General features: G+C 47.9%; 1 protein-coding gene across 7 annotated transcripts in view; it reads right to left on the reverse strand.

Moving 5' to 3' along the window:
- LPP (LIM domain containing preferred translocation partner in lipoma) overlaps positions 1 to 21,965 on the reverse strand; it is a 352,635-nt gene that overhangs the window by 328,857 nt on the left and 1,813 nt on the right. The gene's annotated exons all lie outside the window — the stretch shown is intronic.

Raw genomic sequence — 21,965 nt, forward strand, 5'->3', positions numbered from 1 at the left:
TTACTGCTATTTGCTGCTGTAATGATGGAAATGCACAGTTCAGGCTTGCGTTTGTTGTACCTGTGCTGCTCATGAGGGTGCATGTGAGCCCACAAGCCTACAACCAACATGCAGCAAGAGTGCTGGTGGCTCACAGTCCAGGTCCCTCCTCCCTGTCACCCAGTGGGACTGCTTCCTGCCCCTGCCAGCACCCCTTGTCCCCCATGCCATGCCTGAAGCTACAGCAGCCAGGAGAGAGACAGGGCTCTCGCCTCTCCCAAACGGTGGTAGATCTCCATTGCGCCAACACCACAAGAGCATGATGAGGTCCACCCTGATCCAGGAGGCACCTTCCCAGCTCAGTCCCACAGCCCCCACCTTGGCACCCAGCCCTGATTCCCCATAGGCCTGGGCAGGTATAAAAGTCCCCAGGACCCTCAGCGCTCCCCCTCGGGTGTGATGAGGACAAATTCAACTGGAGATCACAATGGCCCCTCCCGCTCACTGGAGGCTTGGGATGAAGATGAGTAAACTGCAGGGTTTTATTGCTGGTGAACTCAGCCAAAGAGCAATTTCTCTCCATCTATCAAGAAGGAGACAAGTACAAGCAAATATTATGGTTGTGCATGTTTACTTTTCATTTTAAAATGAAAAGTAGAGTTATATACAATTCAGGTCCTTCCCACAGGCTCCTGGCAAGATGCCTTCGGTCTTATCTGCAAAGGCAGAAGACAACAACATTCCCCTCTGGTTCCAACACCGTTTCAATTCAACCCACAACAGCACCTCTGGGAGCTCCAGGTAAAACAATATTTCTTGGGACCCAACTTGTGTTTAAAAGATCTTGGCTCGGACTTGTCTTTCACCAGGTTTAACTCAAGAAATGTTTACAAGATCAGTTATAGGACTCAGCAGACTTGGCTAGTTGAACCGCATCTGCCTGGCTTTACTTTCCACGCCAGCTGTCCCCGTCACCTTGTGACTGGGGTTCCTGCAGCGAGATGAGCAGGACCCCATGCGCCTTCCCCAAGCCACCCAGCTGAAGCCTGCTGTGAAACCACCCTCCCCAGCAGTAAGTGGGGCCCAGCATGGTCCCAGAGGGGCAGCAACCCAATGACACCCAGGCACACACTCCCTCCTGGCCACAATCGACAGCCAGGCAGGACAGGGACAGCCTGACTGGTCACAGCAATATCCACCTGAGCCGGTCTGTCAAATTGCTCCGTGTGTGACCCCATTTCTTCAGCAGAAGGCTACAAAAGTCAGTCTGGGTCTCTGAGCACAGAAATACCCAGAATACAAATGTAGAGGACAGACCCAAGGTGCCAGAAGAGCTGCACATCTGCTGCACCACAAGCCATCAAGCCATGATGCCACCACCAAATCAGACATCTTCAAGACGTGATCTCAACAAGCATTTCTCATTGGGGAGCATTTCTTGAGACTCAAGGCCCCCAAACCCCAAGATCAGCAGAGCTCCTCTCTGCAAAGTCCCTCCTCTCGGTTGCCTGTACACATCCCTCAGCAAGGAGCACCCCCAAGACCCTCGCACCAGAGAGGACTACACAGAGGATTAGCAAAGTGATGCCTTAACCAGGCCAGCTCTGCTGGGGAAGCAGGCAAGAGACACATATCTTGAGAGACAACAAGTCCCAAAAAAGGGTCTCCCCCTCGCAGTCATGCTCATTCCCGCTTTGGTTCAGGTAGGGAAAGACAAACAAGTGCACAGTACAGACGTACCCAAATCGTTGCCATCGATTCCAGCACAAGTCTTTCCCCCACCGAAGTCCCCAGAGAAATACATGCAACGACTGTCCCTAAGGAGCCACCTCTGGGTTTCATACATCCTCCAACAACCTTTACAAGGACTATCCAGGTGCTTTTACAACAGAAATGAGTAACAACAGGCAGGTTTTTAGCTCTACAAAACTGAGGTCCTCCTAGTTCAGAGCCACAGCAACAGATGCTCAGTGGTCTGTACACAGCTAATTCTGATTTTCATCTTGCAACAAGAAATCCCAGATTTCTATCACAGTCCTGCGAGAGATAACAGCAGGAAAGTCTCTTTAGTAACACAGCTTTACGCTGTCAGGCTCCCATCTGGCATAACTCAGTACGACTCTTGTGCCTCCAGATCACCATCTACAGTGGCCAAGACTTCATGCCACTACATGTACACATCTGCATCTTCATTTTTATGCTTAGCACAATACAGACCACTTATTTTAATGCACCATTTCAATAGGCAATTTATCATTTAAAGGTACTTTAAACCAAATGCCCAAACAGCAGGAATCAGCTATCACAGTTAAAGCACTAAGTAGAGTCTAACTACTGGAACACGAATTTACCAAGAGAGCCCATCTTTCACAAAAGATTGTTTCCTTCATTTGTTTCTTCCAACTAGTTAAATTTAAGGTAAAACTCATAAAAAGCTGAGAAAGTGATTAGAAGTTAAAAAAGCCATCCCAAGCTGAACGGAAAATAAGGTGAGAGGCTGAGATCTATGAACTCTAAAATCCTTAAAGACATGATGATCAGAAACAGTCCGTTGACTCACTGTCTGATAATATTGATGCTGTATTATTGACAGTAAGAATCAACATTTCTCAAGAAAAAAAAAGAAAACTAAATTTAACACACGAGTATGGAAAGCAAGGTTTCCTGTTTGCAGACTTAAATCTAAAAGCCGTAGTTTACAATGTCTGAATTTAAGTATCAATCTTCTGGTATGGTTTGAGTTTTCTTATATTGTTCAGATTTTTCAGAAATGAACAGTTTAAAACCTCTGCAATAAGTCCAAGTTTCAGAGAAGTGCAGTCGCACTTTCAGAAAAACAGGTGTCCCTAGCATAACCTTACAGTGGTCACTTAGAAATTGAAGTAACCAGACTCCCCAACCCCTTTAAAAGAAAACCTTACCTGTGAAAATAATTTCAGCAAGTGCTAATTACACTTCTCACATAACAGCCTGGCTGAACGGCATCTGGTTTTCTGACTGCTCAAAACTTGCATTCACTTTTAAATCTCCTTTATACTTGAAAGTCTTACCAATATTCAGAGCTTAGTTTGGGGGGGGGAGTTATTTTTTTTTTAATCAGTATGGCTATACTTGTAGAAGCCGAAGTGTGAACACCAGTTAAACTGTGGTAAAGCAGCCTTGCACTCAGATCCTTCGTTCCCATTCCTTGGTGGAGCAGATGGCTCAGCCTGACCGCCACAAGGAAAATTGTCATTTTAACCGTTCCAGACATCAATTTTTAAGCGCAGACAAGCTCCCAGAGAGAGTCAGCCATCAGCACAAACTGACACGGGTTCCCCTCTGTATGACTGGCAGGTGCACATACAGGTCCCCAGATGACAACCCCATTCAATCTGACCTTTTAATTTTAAATGAAAAACACTTAAAAGCCTGCCCCATTCTGACATACATATTTTTACGTCTTTCCCATGCTGTGCCAATATATTTGTTATTTGCTGGCCAAAGTCCCCAAACTCAGAAATCTCACATTATCTCCTTCGCTGCAGAGGCCCTGATCCTCAGCCGTGCTGGCCACCACGAGCACTGAGGGAGCCGTCTGAGGTCTCCATGTCCTCACACATCGGAAAAATCAGACCACTTACATGCAAACCTCAATTCAGAGACCAACCCTGACTTAAAATTCAGCTTATATGCATGGGTAGCTTTACGCTTGAACACAACCACCCAGAGACACGGACCGATCTTGCTATCCCAGGACAGTGATGCCTGCAGGATTTGGCCCTGACTAACAGGTTTCAGTGTTTGCTTCTGTGCTTCTCGAGTTTCATTTATTAAACTGCTCGATTCAAAAGTACGCTGCTGAAGTTATCTAATAAAAGAGATCAAGCAAGATAACAAAAGCTGGAGACGTGCTTCCTCCACGCTGCTGCCAGCAGCAGCACCTGCTCAGAGAGTCATCAATACAAACAGCAACAGCTAATACACCCGGCTGCTGCCATTTGGGAGGCCAGATCCTGTGTTGGTGTAAAGTAGCAACTATGTGAATGGCAAGTTTCGATCTGCAAGGAAGCACACACCCCTCCTTTATCGTACTCGGCACGGAGCTGCTTTTAAATCTGCCGCAACCCCATGTGTCAAAATTGTCCGTAATGGGACTTATCACTTCCAACCTCCTGGTCCGGCCATCGTGCTGGAGGAAGGCTGACGCCAGCCACAGCATGGACCATCAGCTCTGATGGGGAAAATTAGCTCCCATAAAAGAGCAAACTCGCCAGCAGCCCCTGCACACGGCAGGGCACAGAGCGTTAAAGCATTGCCCCGCGGGAGCACTGGCCTCATTGTGGTGGGGGTCCCCCGGGGCCAGGGGACTCTTTTTTATCTTTGCTGTCACGCTCAATTTTCAGTTTTGTCCTGGGGTTCATAAAATGAGACTAAAACAAGAGGGGAAAAAAGGAGCAGGGGAGGAGGAGGAGAGACCGCTCCAGTGGCATGGCAGCACCGAAGGGATGAAATCCAGCTTGCACCAGAGGGATGGCACCCAGCTTTCCCAGATGGAGACTGCTGTATTATAACAAACGAAAAAATTATTTGGAGCAGGACAGATTTAAGCAGTGGCCGAGGAAGCTGCAAGACAGCCCTACGTACAGTACCCCGGGAGCCGGGAGCCTCCCCACTGGCTCTCAGCTGGAGCCACTGGGCAACAGTTGGGGACCAACCCGTCAGCAGGACCAGCCATGTTTCACCCCTGTTATTTCAAATGCATGAGGACAGCTAGAAAAGAAGAGTGGCTAAGGAACGAGAGGAATCAGCATGTCTATGCCAGAAAGCCTGCAGGTCCCATGCTGGAGCGACCTTTCAGCAGCTCCCCGTCACTACCAGCAGCGCTGCCTGTGATTTACGTGTCTGTAATTGACACCAGGATTGGACCCTGTATTTTCAAGCACAGACTACCGGCCTCATGCTGTTCACACTCCCTCAGTCTACTGGAAGCGGAAGATTTTCAAAACAGCCTCATTGATTTTTTTTTTTTTTTTTTTTTTTATTTTTTCCCCACAGTTTGCTGTCTGCATTTCACTAAGCCTGGTTGGAGAGACCTCGAGCAAGAGGGGGGCAGTTTCACTTTCTCACTCGAATGCACCCCAGCTTCTTGATCAAAGAAGGATAATTGATTTTGCTTTCAAGTAGTCATGCAGTATCAGAGCACCACAGAGCCTGGCTTTCAAATAAACGGTAATGTTTTGCAATTCAAAACCAAAAAAATGTCATTTTTTTCCCCCCCGAGGAATGGCCATCCTCACTAGGCAGCACTGGCAGAATGCTGCCCTAATACCCCTCCCACATCTTAAGATGCTTGGTCAAGAAAAACAGACCAACAGTGACCAAGAGCACAAGGGAGCAGAGAAGTGCTGTGCCCCAAGGCACGGGGGTCAGGAAGGCACCTGGCTTTCCCCACTCCCAGTGCAGGGTCTTCAGCAGCCCACCTTTAGGTTGAAATCTCCTAGGGCAGAGATGGCCTTTTTGTGCACGTTTGTTCAAGTCTAAGGGTTTTATTATAAAGTTTTATTATAAAGGACAATGTTCCTTTAACTATTTTGGTTTTAAATGGCCAAAATTTGAAGGCAAAGGTCACCTTCTCCCAGGCTTGCTCGGGTGCCACCACAATGAAACCCCTGGCACCATGGCAGGCTCTCTTATCGCTCTTCAAACCATCTGTAAATGAAACTTTGAAAACTTAGAGCCTACATGACCAGACAGTCTTGTGTTCAAGGCTTCTGTTTTATCCAGTTTTGGCCAGATCATTTGAAAATAGCAACTCCCGTGCCTGCTTGGTCAGGCTAGGTATTTTTGAAAGTGTTATAATCCATTGTGATGTTTAAAAAAAGCAGTCAGACAGGACCAGTAAATCTCTCTGGTTTAGAAATGTCTGTCCCCTCCTTCCCCCCATCTCCAAGGATGACTGAGCATTAGCTATCTTCCTTCGTTTTTATACTTTAATAGCAAACTGCCCCAGTCTCAGCCTTGGAACAAATACCTTCAGATGTGATGAGCAACAAGGGGCCTCGAACACCTGTATTAAAAAAAAAAGAAGAGTTTCTCAGTGCAGCTGCTCCTCTTTCCAAACAGCTGGATCGAGAGGCCAAGGAAGCATATTCCTTCAAAACCAGAAAAAGCCCTGATGGGGCAGAGAGGCCCAGGCTAATGTGGAAGCGTGGCAATCAGCCAGCAGAGAATGGAGCGGCCTCACCACCAACTGCTTTTCATGAAAACATTTTTGTTTTCAACAAATGTTGTTACCATCACAAATAGAAGAATAAAAAAAAAAAACCACCTAAACTTGTTTTGTAAAGGAAAAAAAAGAACTGAGTTGCAACCTGATGTTTCCCGCAGAAAACTCCATTTTGAGAAAGGAAACATTTATACCAAATACAGATAAAAAATTCTGGAGTGATTCTGACAAGCCCTAATAACTGCTCTTACTACATTTCAAAACTAGGCGGGCCACAGATGCCTGTGGATGCGTCCGCCTTCTGGACAAGAAAGTGCAATTACTTCCATCATAGATGGAGACTGAGACATACAGAAAATACATTAAAAAGCTGGTTTATTTCCTAAATTACCCCAGCTTCAGCTGGAAGCCAGGCTCCTCATTGGCCCTTATCACCACAGGAATAAAAAAAAATAGCAGAGGCAGTGTTTCAGGCCATGCTTTATGCTTTTCCTCCCTGTGACGGGGAAACTCGCCTGCCACCGCAGAGCCCCCGCTCCCGGGCTGGGATGGGGAGGGACGATGGCGAGGGTGCCCTGTGCTGCCCCTCACTCCGCTGAGCCACCGGACCTTCACTGCAGACAAAGCAGCTGCCCCCCTTCTCCCCCAAAGGACACCTGAACATGGTCACCACCATCCCTGGGGTGTGCAAGCCTCAGCCCAGCACTAATAACTAAAATAAGGGGCCGGAGGGGGTCTCCAGCGTACACAGCAGCACGACAATGGAAGGAAATGCAATCCTAATCCCCTGGCTCAGCAGGACTGCGCACAGGCCGTCCGGCAGCATAGCTGTCAAATGCCCATCTATCTCAGCGCAACGACCCGGTAATCTGCCTGCGGGAGGACACACAGCTCCATGGCTTCCCCTACATGTCAGGGAGGGACTTTCTCCCCCCCGAGGCGACAGCAGTGGGGATAGGGGACACAAGCATGCAGCCGTCATGCCGTTTGCCCAGCACCCAGCCCTATACATGCTCCCGTCCTCCCAGCTGGGGCTCAGGCTCAAGCAAAGGGAAGGCAGCAGAGCTCAGACATCCCTCCATCACCTTGTGCAGGAGAGCCAGCCGTGCAGACTTCCACGAGAATTCTGCAGATTATCCTCCCCTCAAAAGGAGCTTAATTAATTGCCTGTAAAAGGGGATTGTGATTTATCACTTAACTTCTTCCAGCACAGTAAGTGCAAGCATTGTCATGTCTTTCCTCTCCTTAAAAATTAAGGATAGCAAGTCTTTAGCCCCTGTGTGCCATTTTATCTTGACCTAGAGAAGTATATACGCTGGACTTCCGCTGCATTTCCTTTATTTTTTTGCCTAGCACCAACAGTGACTATAAAACTGCACCCCTGGACCTGTACGATTTGGTTCACCTTGACCATGTTCCTGTTTCTCGGTGGAAAGAAAGAGGCTTTTAGTTTGCAGAATGGCAGTTATCAATTAAACATCCTCAGCACCCTTACTTGGACATCATCAGTACTCACAGGGAGAGATCACACTTCTTCCCATGTACCTGATGGTTTCTCAGCACAAAGTTTTCTTGACTACTAATTCTCTGTGTTCTTTCTAAGAGTTTGCCACACAATATCCTCCAGCCTGCTGCACCTGAGCGCTGTTATTTTGGAAGAGCACATGCCTATTTGTTTGAAACATTAGCTACAGCATGTGGGTGCGACATCACACCGAAGGTGCGAAACACTTGAGACCAAGAAAGATCTCTTCAACCTTCTTCCACCTCACTGGTGTGATTCACAGGAGCACCTAACAGCGTAACACCACCATCATACCTGTCCTCGCCTACTCCTACCCCACCATACTGAGCTTGTCAGTGGGAATTTTGTCACCAGCCCTGAAGCCAGCATTTATGTTATCAAGCCAAGTGTTTTTATTTTTTCACTTGGTGATGGAGAAAAACAGAAAGGAACTGCAGAAGCTTTTGGAGACAAAGATCTCTCCAGGACATGCCAGCTGATATTTTCAAAGACTGACTTGGCACAACATCAAGGAAGCTGGCATCCAACATGCAAGCAAGACCAGCTCCATGCCAGCCATCAGCCAAGCTCAAGGAGCGTTAGTGACTGCAGTCAAGAAGAAGGAAGGAGAGGAGGAAAGAGAAAGACAGACTAGTACTGCACCTGTCACAAGAGGTACAGCCACATGCCTGGTCACCACTCAAGAAGGAAACACAGAGAATAAAATGAGGGGGGACCTCTGTGAGCATCCGCAACATCTCAGACAACAGTGGCCATGCACAAGTCAGCACTTGCCAAGACTGACCACACAGCAGTGTGTGAGATACCACACTTGGCCTTCAGCCTAGAAACAGGAGACATGCATGGGAGGCTGCGTGGGAATAGCTGGCAAGTGAAGACTATGTCCTATCAAGCCTGCAAATCTGCACATTGCACACAGAGGCTCACAGCAACCTTGCATAAGCCATTTGCCCATAGCCACCATATATCTAGTTACAACCCTCAGAAACACAGCTGACTTGATCACCAGGGCTTTATCAGCATTCACAGAGACCAGAGAAGGTCAAGAGAGCCATCATCTGGGAACAGAGGACAAGCATAGCAACCTCAATGGGAACTTGACAGGCCAAGAATGACTGCAGTCACAGAGGACCGAGGAGAGCTCACTCACATCGCCCTCTTTTTTCTGAGGCTCTCAAAGACGACAAAACCTCTGACCTTTGATTAAACCATGCTACTCTCAGAAGACGGGGCAGCTTAGGGGCTTGGGGACTCAATCAATAAGAAACTATTTATCTCAAGGTCATGGGTTCATACCCTCTTCAAGTTCTTTTTTCTTAGTCAATTAAAACAGGGGACCCGATCTGCATTAAAAAAAAAAATGTTAAGGGCACAGCCAGATACTGACTCGTGAAACAGGCAGATTAAGAAAATACAGCCCCTTTGCTGCTTCTTGCAAGCCCCGCAGCTGAGCACAGCTATTTTGGGAATGCTCCCCGTGCAAAGTGAACATGACCCGCTTTCGCACCCAGGGTAGCAAAGCAAAGGAGGGGATTGCAGGCGAGCAGGCATGGCTGCCATCGCCAGACCCCAACAGCAAGTTGGGCACATCCCTGTAAGGAGCGTTATAGATGGAGCTGATCCTGCCCCAGCCTCTGAGCCTGGTCCTGGGAGACTTCTGCCCATCCCTGTACCACTGCTTTGAGAGGAGGTACGTTCAGCCGCTGACCGCTGCCCAGACAGCTATTTCTCCTACACCAGTTGGTGCTCAGAGGCCAAAACCCCACCACGAGGTCATGGTGGGGATAAGTAGCAAGACTGGAGACGTGCTTCTGCCTTTGCACGCACAGAGCAAACAGCATCCACTGGGCTCCAGCCCTTGCTGCCGGGGAGCCTGACCACTTTGGACTGGACATCTTCCAGCCTTCAACCCAGTGGTGACATGGGACAGCCCCTCTGATTTGCACTGAAGGAGCACAAACACTTCATGGACACTTAGGACCAGCTGAAGGAAGGAGACCCTCTGTCCTCCTCCTGCTGCAGGCCCAGCCGCAATGGTGACAGAAATGTGACAAACGCAGAGGTCGAGAAAACAGAGAGGAGAGAGGACACCTTCCACTACATCACCAGGCCCAGAACAATGCATGAATCAAAGTTAATGTGTATCTGAAACCACTTACTGATAGAAACCAAACTATCTAGGAACTCCAGCTGCTGCATTCAGCGTTCCTGGTAGTGAGCACAGACACAGTCAAAATCTTTTTTTGTTGTTGTTGGGTTTTAGCCCATAAAAAGTCAAGATAAAAACATGCTCCTGCACACGGGGTGCTCACACTCGCCTCTGTCGCCTTTAGTGGCTTCCCACTGAGAAAACATCTTCCCCCCACCAAATGCAACTATTAGGTTTCATAAAATTTTTCGTAACTCCATACTTTTCCTGTATTTACCCTTTGGTCCAAAAGCAGAGGAAGGATTCAAGCACAAACTCCCCATGCACCAGGATGGAGCTGCTGGCCCTGTCAGGGCCCTCCCATGCATCATGGCCAGTGCAACAGTAACGCGGCAAAATGGAGGGGTTTGGAAACAAACGGGAAGCAAGCAGAGTTTTCTGCCATTCACCGAAGATGGTAATTATATTGGAGAGGACTGCATATCCTTTTGGCTTTTAATTAGTGGCAAACCAAGTCAATCTCGGTTCATATGAGTGAGAAACTATTAGGGGCTACGGATCTGCAGCCAAGGAAAACAAATCTGTACCGGTCCTTCACCCCCAGAATAACTTCTGATTGTCAAGCACAGTTACCAGGGGAATGAATAGCTTCTCCTGCAAGCTCCTCACTCAATTAAACTAATGCAGACAAAAAGGCCAGGCAGCAGCAGCCGGCAGCACGGGGCGAGTCAGATGCACACACTTGGCACACACAGAGCAACTACAGTAGGTTCAGACTGATGAGGGAGAGGAGCAACGGTCCACAGCCTCCATCGTCGCAGAAGACACCCAAGGCTTCTCCTTGAGATGCTGAATGGCAAAAACTGGCAGGGTCTGTGCCCTGAGAAGACTTCAAGAAGCTTTAATGGAGAAGATAGAAGCACACCCTGGTATCCGGAGCTGTCATCCATATTTAACAGAGACTGATAAAGATCTGCGTGAGGAAACATCTAAGAAAAGTCCTTGATTTATTAGTAATCTAATAGTAACCTATTGCTGCCTCCCCCTCCACTCAGCAGCCTTATAATTATAACTCTGCCTGAAAAATCGGGACAGCCATCAAGCCAGAGCACAAAATACAGGCCAGGAGAAACGAGTACAATCTTTGCCCCTTCTTGAGCAAGAAAGCCAAGCGTCTAAAGCATCCCAACCATCTTTCAAAGCACCCAGGAAAAAAAAAAATTAGATGCAGCAGGAGCTTGTTTTTGTTCCCAGTTGCTCTTTGCAGACCAGCTGTTGGGGCACTAATGATCCATATGAAGATGATCAATTCCTGTTTTTTTCCCCCTTTGTGCAGCTGAATTTCATTAAGAGGATGAATATGGACCTTGGAGGCTACAGTGACATATAGAGTCCTCCCTTACTCTTCACTCCTCTGTGATGTGCTACAGCTTCATTTTCTCTTTGGAAAGTTAGCCAAATAACCTTTTTTTTAGGGGAAAGCAAAGCATCAGGCAGCTTCTGGCCCATGCAACACTGAGCAAACTGCTCCTGATAAAAAAGGCTGCAAGACATTCATTATCCGAGATCTCTGAATACTCCATGCAGGCAAAGTTACTGCAGTGGAGTTCCCTGGTCCTCAGTGTGTTATCTCTGGCAGCTGGCTGGGGCTGCACTTCATGGTGGGATGGAGCAGGAACAGCCAGGACCTGAATCGCTAACTGCAGAGTCCAGAGACAACTCCAGAATAAACTGCTGCTTCAGCAACACACATCCGTATAACCTGCTTGGCCGCAGAGGCATCATGGACCTTGCAACTAAATGTTCACATTTGGTGAAAGAGAGGGAGGCAAGCAAAGGGTTCAGGCCAGCCAGGAGCATCTTCCCTTCACACACCACTGACAAGGAGGTGGGCACGTCAGCATGTGGACAAAGGCAGGCAGCAAGGAAAATCCACAGCCCCCTCCTTTCAATTGGATTTTAATAAAGTGTGAGTGTGCAAACATAGAGCTAAATCCCATTCCCCCTCAAAAACTAAAGGAAGTTGTATCTTTGATTTCAGTGGAAACACAGCCTGGCCCTTGCATAGCTGAAGGCAGGGGAAGCTGCTGTGGTCTGACCAGCCCAACGTAGCAGCAGCAGGTGCTCTGCAAAGCTGAACCCACACAGCCATGAACACGCCCCATCTTAGACGGGCTCTTCCAGCAGGTGTTATTTGAATCCCGGGCATCTCTCTAGCAAAGTGCAATGATATTTAACTTCCTTGTGGGCTCAGGAGGCTGCCAAACATCTGTTGGGATTAGTTGGTTCATGTTTGTAAAGTGTATACAAATGCTATCGTAAGGAAGCGGCTGACCTATTTATAGATGTGAACGCTGGACCGAGACCCAAACCCACATACTCTATTTGCACATATGGCTGTATCTCCCCTGCCAGATTTTACTGTGTGAAGCTAGGATGGAGGCGCGAGGTGTCACCTATAGCTTACAGCCCACTTTTGGTCACTGCTAATTTAAGTGAGTCATACTGCTCCCCTCCTCCACTTTACCCCATCCAATTGCACAACTGAATTTTGTTAACAAGCTGGGCTAGTGTGGCTCTACCAGAAGCCCCCAAATGCCAGGTTGATTGCCCTTTGCAAGAGAAACCCACTTCCCTCAAGCTTCCATTCCACTCCCTGGAGCCCCACCAGGGCTGCAGGTCACAGACCCTCAGCCCACAGATCTCCGCCAGGCTCCCAGAGGCCAAGCTGCAGCAGATCAGCCACCCAAATTCCTCATGGCAAGGGACTTTGCATCGTTTCACATTTCTCTTGGGTGTCCCTCCCTCCCACACAGGCCTCCTGTGAGTAAGGGCTGAGGAATGAGACAGCGAGCCTGCACAGCTCAGAAGCCACAGTGATAAACAACTGTGAGGGAGATAAACTCTCCAGGAAGGACGAGGAAGAGCCCAAGTAGGTTTCAGATGGAACCAAGCACGTTTGTTAAAGGGATTATAGGTGGCAATGGCTTGCGATGGCAGGGCCACAGGAGCCGTACGTTCCCAAGACTCAGAATTGCTTTGCACCAAGTTGCAAGGCCTAGACATACAGCTTTGCTCTGCCAGAAGCTACTGCTCCCCTTTCCTCTGCAGACACATTTCAATACTTATCAGGTCTCCATCTTAGTCACATTCTGCTAACACACACTTTTTACATCCTTTTCATCTTCCCTCATAATCAGTCTCTATGTCTGTCCCCAAGTCAATTGCTCTACTCTCACCATTCTCCACTTTATCTTCATCTCCCAGGGCAAGACCTCCTCAGACCCAGACGCTGCTCCACAGGTGCAGCCTGTGCTCTCTGCTCGAGTTCACAGGACTTCAACACACACGGTTTGGCAGACTCACTACTCCTCTTTGGGTAGCGTAACAAGTGGCAGGCTCAGCCCAAGATGCTACAGGTCAAATTTAGAGATATGGACAACACAAGAAAATTTTGGTTTTGCTTTCATATCCCACGGACAACGAGAAGGACAAACAGGAGCCCAGGAGCATACCAATACCATACCCAGAATTACTCATGTCTTTCATGAGATGGATAGGCCTTGTCTTGTTCTGGAGATCAAGAGCATCTGGAATCACTTCCATTACACATCAGGTAGAATGTGCACAACTAAAACATGCAGAAAATATTCCCATCCTAGCAGGTGCATCTACCAAGACAGCTGGAACTAAAGCAGATGATCCAATGTGAGACTTTCTGATAATACACAGCTACCTTTGTACTTCCAGTTCCACCCATGAAATTGGGCACACCCTTAATGAGGTATGAATCAAATCATCCGAGACATGAGAAATTTATCAAGAGCTGTTGCAAAAACCCATAAGGTTGCTTGTGCCTCACTGCACTTTGCCTTCAAGGGATGGGGAGCACAACAAGCTGGAGCAGATCACTTTCGCTAGGACTTCTTGCACATGACGGCACGACCCAAGACCTAAAACACCACCTCAGGCGTGCAAATGCATACAGACCTGAGGCTTGGGCTACAGCATCCAGGGAACTCCAGCAGGCAGGGAACCAGAGTGGTATGGGTATGACACCCCGGTGAGTGGCCTTACCCCAGACAAGGTGGGGCACTACCAGCACAGATGATCATTGTAACACACCGGAGCATGAGTCCTCTCTTTTTCACCCCAGGGTACATCACAGCAAGGCAATACATCGGGTGGTGCAAAGGTGAGGTGATGCCAACCCACCTGCTCTGCATCCGCAGAGAGATCTGATACCCACCTGTAAAAAGTGACCACAAAACACTGCCCATAGGTCGTGTATGCAACGAGGGAATGGGAGTTAACTTCACGCAGAATAACTTACAAATGAACCCACCCTATAGGGATCCCTGTGTGTAGTAAGGCAACAAGCTCTGCTCTCGTAGCTCCTTCTCCTCCTGCTCTATGATGCGGTCCTTAAAAACTTCACCGACTTCCCCAGTCTCCGCACGCCCCGAGTTCACAGCTCACCCACGCAGCAGAGCAAAAAAAGCCGTGCCAAGCCACAGAAGGAGGTGCACAGGCACTCCGTAAGCTGCCATCCTTTCACCCAGACACTCTGAGTACCTGGGCGGGCGGAGCGCCTCAGAAAGACGCACTCGCTTGCATTGTTTCAAGTTCACCTGCTGCTCTGGCCTCATTCCCAAATCTCGTATACCAAGGGAGACACTCAAGGAGGCGTTAGGTGCCAAGAACGCCACACTCATCCCTGCAACAACACGGAGGTCCAAGGCGTTATTCCTAACTTCCAAAATATGCTTCTGCCCCAAAATTTGTCACTTAACGCCACTGTTAGAGGCTTGCAACTTGTCTGCTTCATTCACAATACGACCTCCTGCACTGTATGAGGCTGACTCTTCATTGCAGCGAGGCTATGGCTGTTCTGCATGCTACAGCACCATTTCAGAAGAAAAGAAGCCGGACATCTCCCCAGATAACTTTAACCCTTTTGCCCATCGTTTCTCCCCCATCTGTCTGCCTTGGGAGCAAATTAGAATTCAGATATAGGACAGTGCTTAAACACTTGCTTATCTTCAGGCACACAAGTAGCTGCAGAGAGTTCAGCTGGATTACTCATACACTTGCATTTCAGACTTACTATGCAGAAGGTTCACTGAGCCCTCCTTAAATGGCAAAGATGCAATGCTGTGTTTTCAAAACTCAACTCTGTGCATCCCAAGGAACCCAAGAAAGAAATGGATTCTCTAAAAAAGCACTGAAGTGGAACTGTGCTAGGGAAGGCATAATTTTCATTGTCCCAAAAAAAAGCCTGTGGGATCAGAAGTGATGGAGAACCACCACATCTCTAAAGCTTAAACTACCCTAAAAAATGGCTGTCTTACTGTACGCAGAAAAACAAGCCACTGAGGAAGTGCCCAGCTGATGATGTGAAGTCCCCCATTACCCATATTCTACTCCTTGAAATATGTTTTTATACATAAATACCACCTGGACCTTAACCATTTTTGTGGTTCATTTCTGGACCTCCCCACCATCACGTTTCAGATTCAACAGCATTAAACTGCCCTGGTTTCAAAACGCCAGAGACAAAGACCAGCTTCCATGCTAAGCTAGGCATTTCAATACCCACACAAGATAAGTACAGGCCTTGCCCCCCAGTTAAGGATAATGATGATAATGCATAAGAGGCAGGTAAAAGCAGAAAAGATGGGGGAGATGGATGGTAAAGATAGGCATAACTGCAATAAGCAGTTCAGAGTAATCTCCAGAGTTCAGTGGAAAGGATGCTAACTTCAGTCTGTAATTACAAACAATTCTTTTCAACCATTTCTCTGTTTGATTATCAGTTATGACTGCAAACTAAAGAGAACAGCCCTGGTCTAACTGGCTTTTTTTCTCCTGGATTTCAGTGTCAGGGATGACGCTACACTCCCAACCTCACTACTCTACAAGCCTCAGTATCCCATCAGTAAAACGGCAAGGATAATTTTCCTTCACCTCAGGAAGGCACTGCAAAAATAATCCCCCCTAACTTGCAAAGCGCTCCAATGAAAGACCAAAGAGCACTCCACAACAGCACAAAAGGAAATTAATAATTCTGCATCCAGTCCCGAGTTTGAATAGTATGTAGTAAATAAGGCCTGGGGCCACACACTGCACAAAAAGAAAAGAAATTGAATAGCTGCTCATTAAGTATCACCTTCCACTCTGGGCACAAAGCGTAGGTGCTCTGGCAATTAAGTGGCTATATCATAATACCCACTTGCAGGGGAGGCCAAATTAAGGTTTCATCAACAACCTTCATTCTGGCATTTCGTAGCTTTGGAGCACTTGGACTTTGCAACTTTAACATCATTCTTTTAACTAAGTTCACTGCTTGTAATTAACTACAGGACTGCCACGTGGCTGCCGCAATCACTATCTGTTTCTCTTGGGAAATCCGGATTAAAGGCTTGCCTTGGCCAAAGTAATAGCTTGAGGTATCTCTCAAGATTTGCCCAAACCCATGAAAAGCAAACCAAGTCTCTACCTCAAGTGATGAGGTGTGTTAAATTCAAGCCAGCTGATCTCCTTCGGGGCTGAGCTGAAGCAGGAACGCCACTGACACCCAGACGAGCGAGGCAGGGGAGATGCAGCAGCTGGAGTTACAACCACTTATCAGCTGCTAATCCAATCACTCTCCCAACCCAAGTCCCTTCGTGCCATGCACTGTCCGGGAGATTCCTCGCTTTCATTCAAGCTTGCCTCATTAAGTGGAGTAATTCAAGTCTGTTAAGGTGAGGTAATAAACTGCTGAAACAGAGAGAGCTCCTTAGAGTACGTGCACACAGCACATCGAAGATGCACATGCACGTTACTGAGATATAAACCACTGCAGTTGGGGTACAAGGAACACAGCAACTGCAGCAGGACCGCCTGCAAGTCACCTGTGAAGCACCCCAAGTTTCTCTTCCAAAAAAAGAAAAAACAAACCTCACCAACCTGAGTTTCATGCAGCCAGCTATGTTGCTGAAAAAGCCCTAGAGGAGATATTTTAAATTTGCTCTGGTATGCTTAACTAAGGCTTGGAGCTGGAACGCTTTTACCCCATTGTGCAGTGCATCCCTACCCACCCCACTGGGCTCCACAGCCCCTTCTTCAAGGTCTGTGGCACGATCTGTCAGCCTCCTCCATCCTGCCTGCCTTCGCCCAGCTGGCCAGGCTGGTCCCACAACAAAGCAGCGGGGTCCTGGTTCCTCAGCAGCGTTACGGCCCCCAGCTGTGCAGCCCTGGCAGAGGCTCTCCAGCTGGAGAGGAGATCAGGAGCACAAGCAGAGGGAGGAGAGGAGATGACTGCAGCTCCCCACAATGAGATCCACTGGCCTAAAAAAAAAAGGGGGGGGGGGGGTTACAAATTGATGCATAAACAAGACCTGACTGTGTAATTCGGAGCTAACAGGGTAGTTTACTGAATGTTAATTAAATCCTCAGTGCCTGTTACCAACTGTGGAGATCAACTTATTTTTAAATTAAATAAGCAATAAATGCTTAGATGAACTTCTATTAAATTTCACCCAGTGAATGAAGTATGTGGGGCTTTTAATAGACATTAAACAAGATAGTTATGGCAAGTTAGTTGATATTTTATTACCTAAAGATAATGGCCATATTAAATCTCAACTAACTATTCCACTGGCGGCACAATCATCCAAGACTTGGCGGAAGTTTGCCTGCCTTGAAGCATCACTGGGCAGCAGTAGCAGGAGGAGGAAGGCAGCCAAGTGCTGAACGGCACCTATTTAGAGGATGCTCAAGCGCATAAGCCCACTTAGGCACAAAATGGGATCCCTCCCAGACAGATCTGGAAACCCCAAAGAGGGCTGACCGGGGCTCTCACACAGAAACAAAGCTGGCATAAAATCAGAGACCCTCAAGCATCCCAACCCCCCAAAACCAAACGAAGCAATTTATGGGGTTACTGAGGAATCACTGTTACGAGGTTCCCTTATGGCATCAAGGGCAACAGAAGACATCCTCACCAACAGCCTGCAACGCTCAAAAGCTTGTATCTTTTTCTAAGAAAAGGTTATCAGCAGCCCACAACTCCACCGATGTTTGTTTTCCTTTCCTGAGCATATTGCAATAGTTTGGGAGTGCTTCTGAGTGACTCACATGTGTCACTGTCACCCACAGATCCCAACAACAGATACTGACAGTCTAAAATGACAGAGACTTGCTGACAGTGACTTTAAAATGATCACTTACATGCCAGCTCTTGCGCTTGCTCAGAACGTGATCGAAACCAGCTCTTTGAGATAAAAGCAGAATCTCCACCGAGGTGTCTCTACCGGTAACCTGAATCACAACGATTAAGTGTGGGTAGCAGGTTGGTTTTTTTTTTCCACATCTGGATTAGAAACATCGCGAGCCCTACTTGCCCTACCATGCCCAGAAGCAGGAGGAACGGAAAGAGCCAAGCCCTGCACCCCGCTAACCCCCGCTTCTTGGGCAGGCACAAGCTCTCAAAAAGCTTTTAAACTTTGTGGGGTTTTTCTGGTCTGTGGTTTTCAGTTTGATTTGTTGTTTTCTCTTCTCTGGTTGTTTCTATTTTACAAAACAAAAAGCTCCCTAAATTAAAAAGAGGAAAACAGAGCTCTTCAGACTTCACCGATGCTCTCCTCCAGCATCCCAATACACATGTGAAAGCCAATCGCAACACCTTCCCTCCAATCCCTCCTCTGGAACTATTGTTCATAAAGCTATTTCAAGTCCTGTATTTTCCTACATATAACCCACACTCTTTAAAGGTATTGTTCCTTGCGAATCTGTCCCTCAGATAACCCACATCCTTAGATAAGCTATGGTTTCCGTCTCCTCCACTCCGGCCTGCTTTTGAAGCGTGGCTGCAGTTCCAGTAAGCTCTCTAGCTTTTAGCAGAACTACCCTGCTACGAGAGCGAGAGCAAAGGGAGATGATGAAGCTACCGGGGTAAGAAAGCAGGCTGCGGAGGACCGAAAGCAGGCAAGAGCATCACTGTCTTGCTCGTGCGTGCACATAGCAAACACAGATGCTGAATCCCAGACTTCTGGCGGGTCACATAGACTTGGTATTCACCTTGCTTCCCTGAAGGCTTCTCTCCGTCAAAAAAATAATGTACCCAAAAAGCACAGATGTACCTAAAGGAAATGCATATTTCTTCATCATCCCAATGCCATCTTTAAAACCTTTCCATGCATCCATAGGGACTTCCCTCCACCTGAAGGGATTACCAGGGCTGCCAAAGACTGCACAGGGAAGTGTGCGGACGACCAGGCAGAGGTGAAACCCAGCGTGGTCCGGGGCCAGACGGAGCAGAGGGTGTGGGTGCTGCCCAGAGCCACGTCAGAGCCAGAAGAGTTTATTAGGAGAACGGCAGAGCTGTGTGGGTCAGGCTTTCAGATGCTTGACGAGGAATGAAATGCCACCGAGGATGCATTGTTCGCACAACCATGATGGGCAAAGGAACAGAGAAACCACTGCGGGCACCCTGAGGGTATATGTTTCCACAGACGCACGGAAACTGTCTTGTTGCAAACAATTTGTCATCCACCCAAGCTACTGCTTTTCTCCAGCTACGGTCAGCAAGAGATGTTTCAGAGAAACCTGCACAAAACAGTCTCTTCTTTCCAATTAGATGTTTACAGTATAAGAGCCATCACCATTAGCTGGTATAACTCTGAATGTACCTCACATTCATAATACCGTCCCATCTCCTTTCCAGACTTGGCTAAATTCTTGTCCTCAGCAACGTTCTGCATGATAAATGCCACCATTTAGTTACATGGAAAAGCACTTAATTTTACTCATTTTGAACCAGTCACTTTCACCTTGGCTTACATTGGTACAACGGAACAGAGGCCCCTTTTCCACAGCACTCACTGTTGCTGTGACACCTTTCTAACATGTCCTTTATATAGGAGCGATCCCAAATGACTGGTCAAACCCCCCCAGGTTTTCCAGCTCCCCGCCATTTTTACTATCCCTCTCCAAAGCTGCATGCACCAGGCTTCACTGATCAGAAGGGAGTCACTTAAGTTTTATAGTCAGGCATTATACAGACAAACGCAAGCAGTGATTTTAACAAACAAGACAACAGTCAGGCTTCAAAATTATGTGAGTGGTATCTCCACTCTGACCATGAACCCCCACACCGTAACTTGTACTATGAGTTATAATTAAAAATACATACTGATGATCATATTCTATATTTAAAAGCACTCCAGCTCCACTGAGACTGTAGCTGATACTATTAGGTGCCTTGCAAAACTCACTAGTCCAGCTCTGGAGCTTCACCCTTAAACATCCTAGAGAAACGAGTGCTTTGGCAAGGGATACACATCTGAATCTGCACTTTCATTATTTGAAAGCTTGAATTGCACTGCACCAGTTCCTGATTCTGGTAAGACAAAGCCTATTACCTCTCACTACCACAGGACAGCTGAAGACGATATTCAGAGCAATGCAACTTTGAGATCCAATGTGCTCTAGCGAGTTTCCACAAGACAAGGCAGTTAAACTGCACAGGAACCTGGGATTTTCTGTACCCTAACCGTGACTGCCGGGATATGGGGTCTGAAATCCACTCCCGGCCCACCAGTCTAGAGGCAGGTTTTTGCCAGTTTGCCCTGGTTTCACTAGAGCACATCCCAGACAATATCATTCAACACTTTTACCCCCTCAAGCTGGGTGACTGCTCGTCCAGACGGCAACTAACAGAAGGGAACAGGACCCACAGAGCTGGAGCCTGCACCGAGACAGGCATGCTCACCAGTATCCTGCCCCAACCCTCAGGCTGATCTCCAAACATGCTCCAAAGGTGAAAATCTCACCTCAGGGAAACGGGAATTGGAGCTTCTCTGCCCAGACAACTTATGGGGCGGTAGCTGGTACCAACCACACCAGGCGATTGGGACTTGCACGATGGAGACAATCGTGCAATTACAAAAGCTGTAACCCTCACTGACCCGGGCACCATACACTGTGGAGACTGCACAACAGTGATGCATTGCAGTATAGAAGCTTCAATGAGACAGTTTTAGCCTCATTTTCCTTGATGCGTCCTCCATTTCCACCCAGGAGTTTACTGAGGCAGCGTACAAGGGCCACATATCCCTGACTGGAACTTCTGGATGGCAGGACCACTGGCAACGCCGGACATGTGCACAGCCAACATGCCCACAGCCTCCACACAACACACACACTCTGGGAATGACTTTTGGGAAGAGGGTGTCAAAAATCACTCAAGTGCCCTCTCTGTGCACAAGGAGTGCATTTTCACAGTCCAACAGATTCATTGACCACCACCTACCCACTACCAGGCACCTCTCTCCAGCCAAGAAACCCCCAAAAAGCCTACGGTGACCTTCAGCAACCCACGTGCTCCAAACAGGCCCTCCAACCACAGGGCTGAGAGAAGAGCCTACAAGGACCAAAAGACATCTGATGGCAGGAGAGCCCCCAGCACCATAACTGACGAGGACTTCGCACTGCCACCATCCTGGACCAGGTTCCCCCAGCTTGGTAGCTTTTCCCAACAACAGCCAACACAAGCTGACTCAGGTGGGGGGGGGGGAAACACACTGAAAAAAACAATTAGAGGAAAACTATGTATCAAACTCAACAATTAAGAGGGCAGCAGGGCTGAAGCCCCCATTAGCAGCACCCACATCTCACTGGAGCTGCAGGCAGGATTAGATACTGAGGGCAGGAGCTCACTGTCAGGTGGCCCTGTGGCCACCACCCACACTGTCACCTGCTGACAGCCCATCCCGGAGGGAAAAACCCTCCAACAAAGGCTAAACAACTGAAAAGAGGGGAATAACAGAGCTAATAAATTTAGGAGTGATAGGATGAAAGGTCATGGGCTGGGCAGGGGGAGACAGAGTAGGCCAACAGGAAGAGAGAAGTTTTCAACGGTAGATCTTTATCCTCAGAAGGAAATATTTCCCAAGGGAAATTCCATATTTCAGAGTATTATTTAGCTTTGCCTGGGCCAGTCCTGCTGCAGCAAGGGTGGGGATAACCAGAAAGTCCCTCAGATCCCCAAACTGTGTTGCTGCACAGCAAGCTGCGCTGTGCACAGGACAGCGACCAACATTTTCCAGCATGAACATGGC

This window comes from Aptenodytes patagonicus, chromosome 6 (assembly GCF_965638725.1).
Source record: "Aptenodytes patagonicus chromosome 6, bAptPat1.pri.cur, whole genome shotgun sequence".
Lineage (NCBI taxonomy): Eukaryota > Metazoa > Chordata > Aves > Sphenisciformes > Spheniscidae > Aptenodytes > Aptenodytes patagonicus.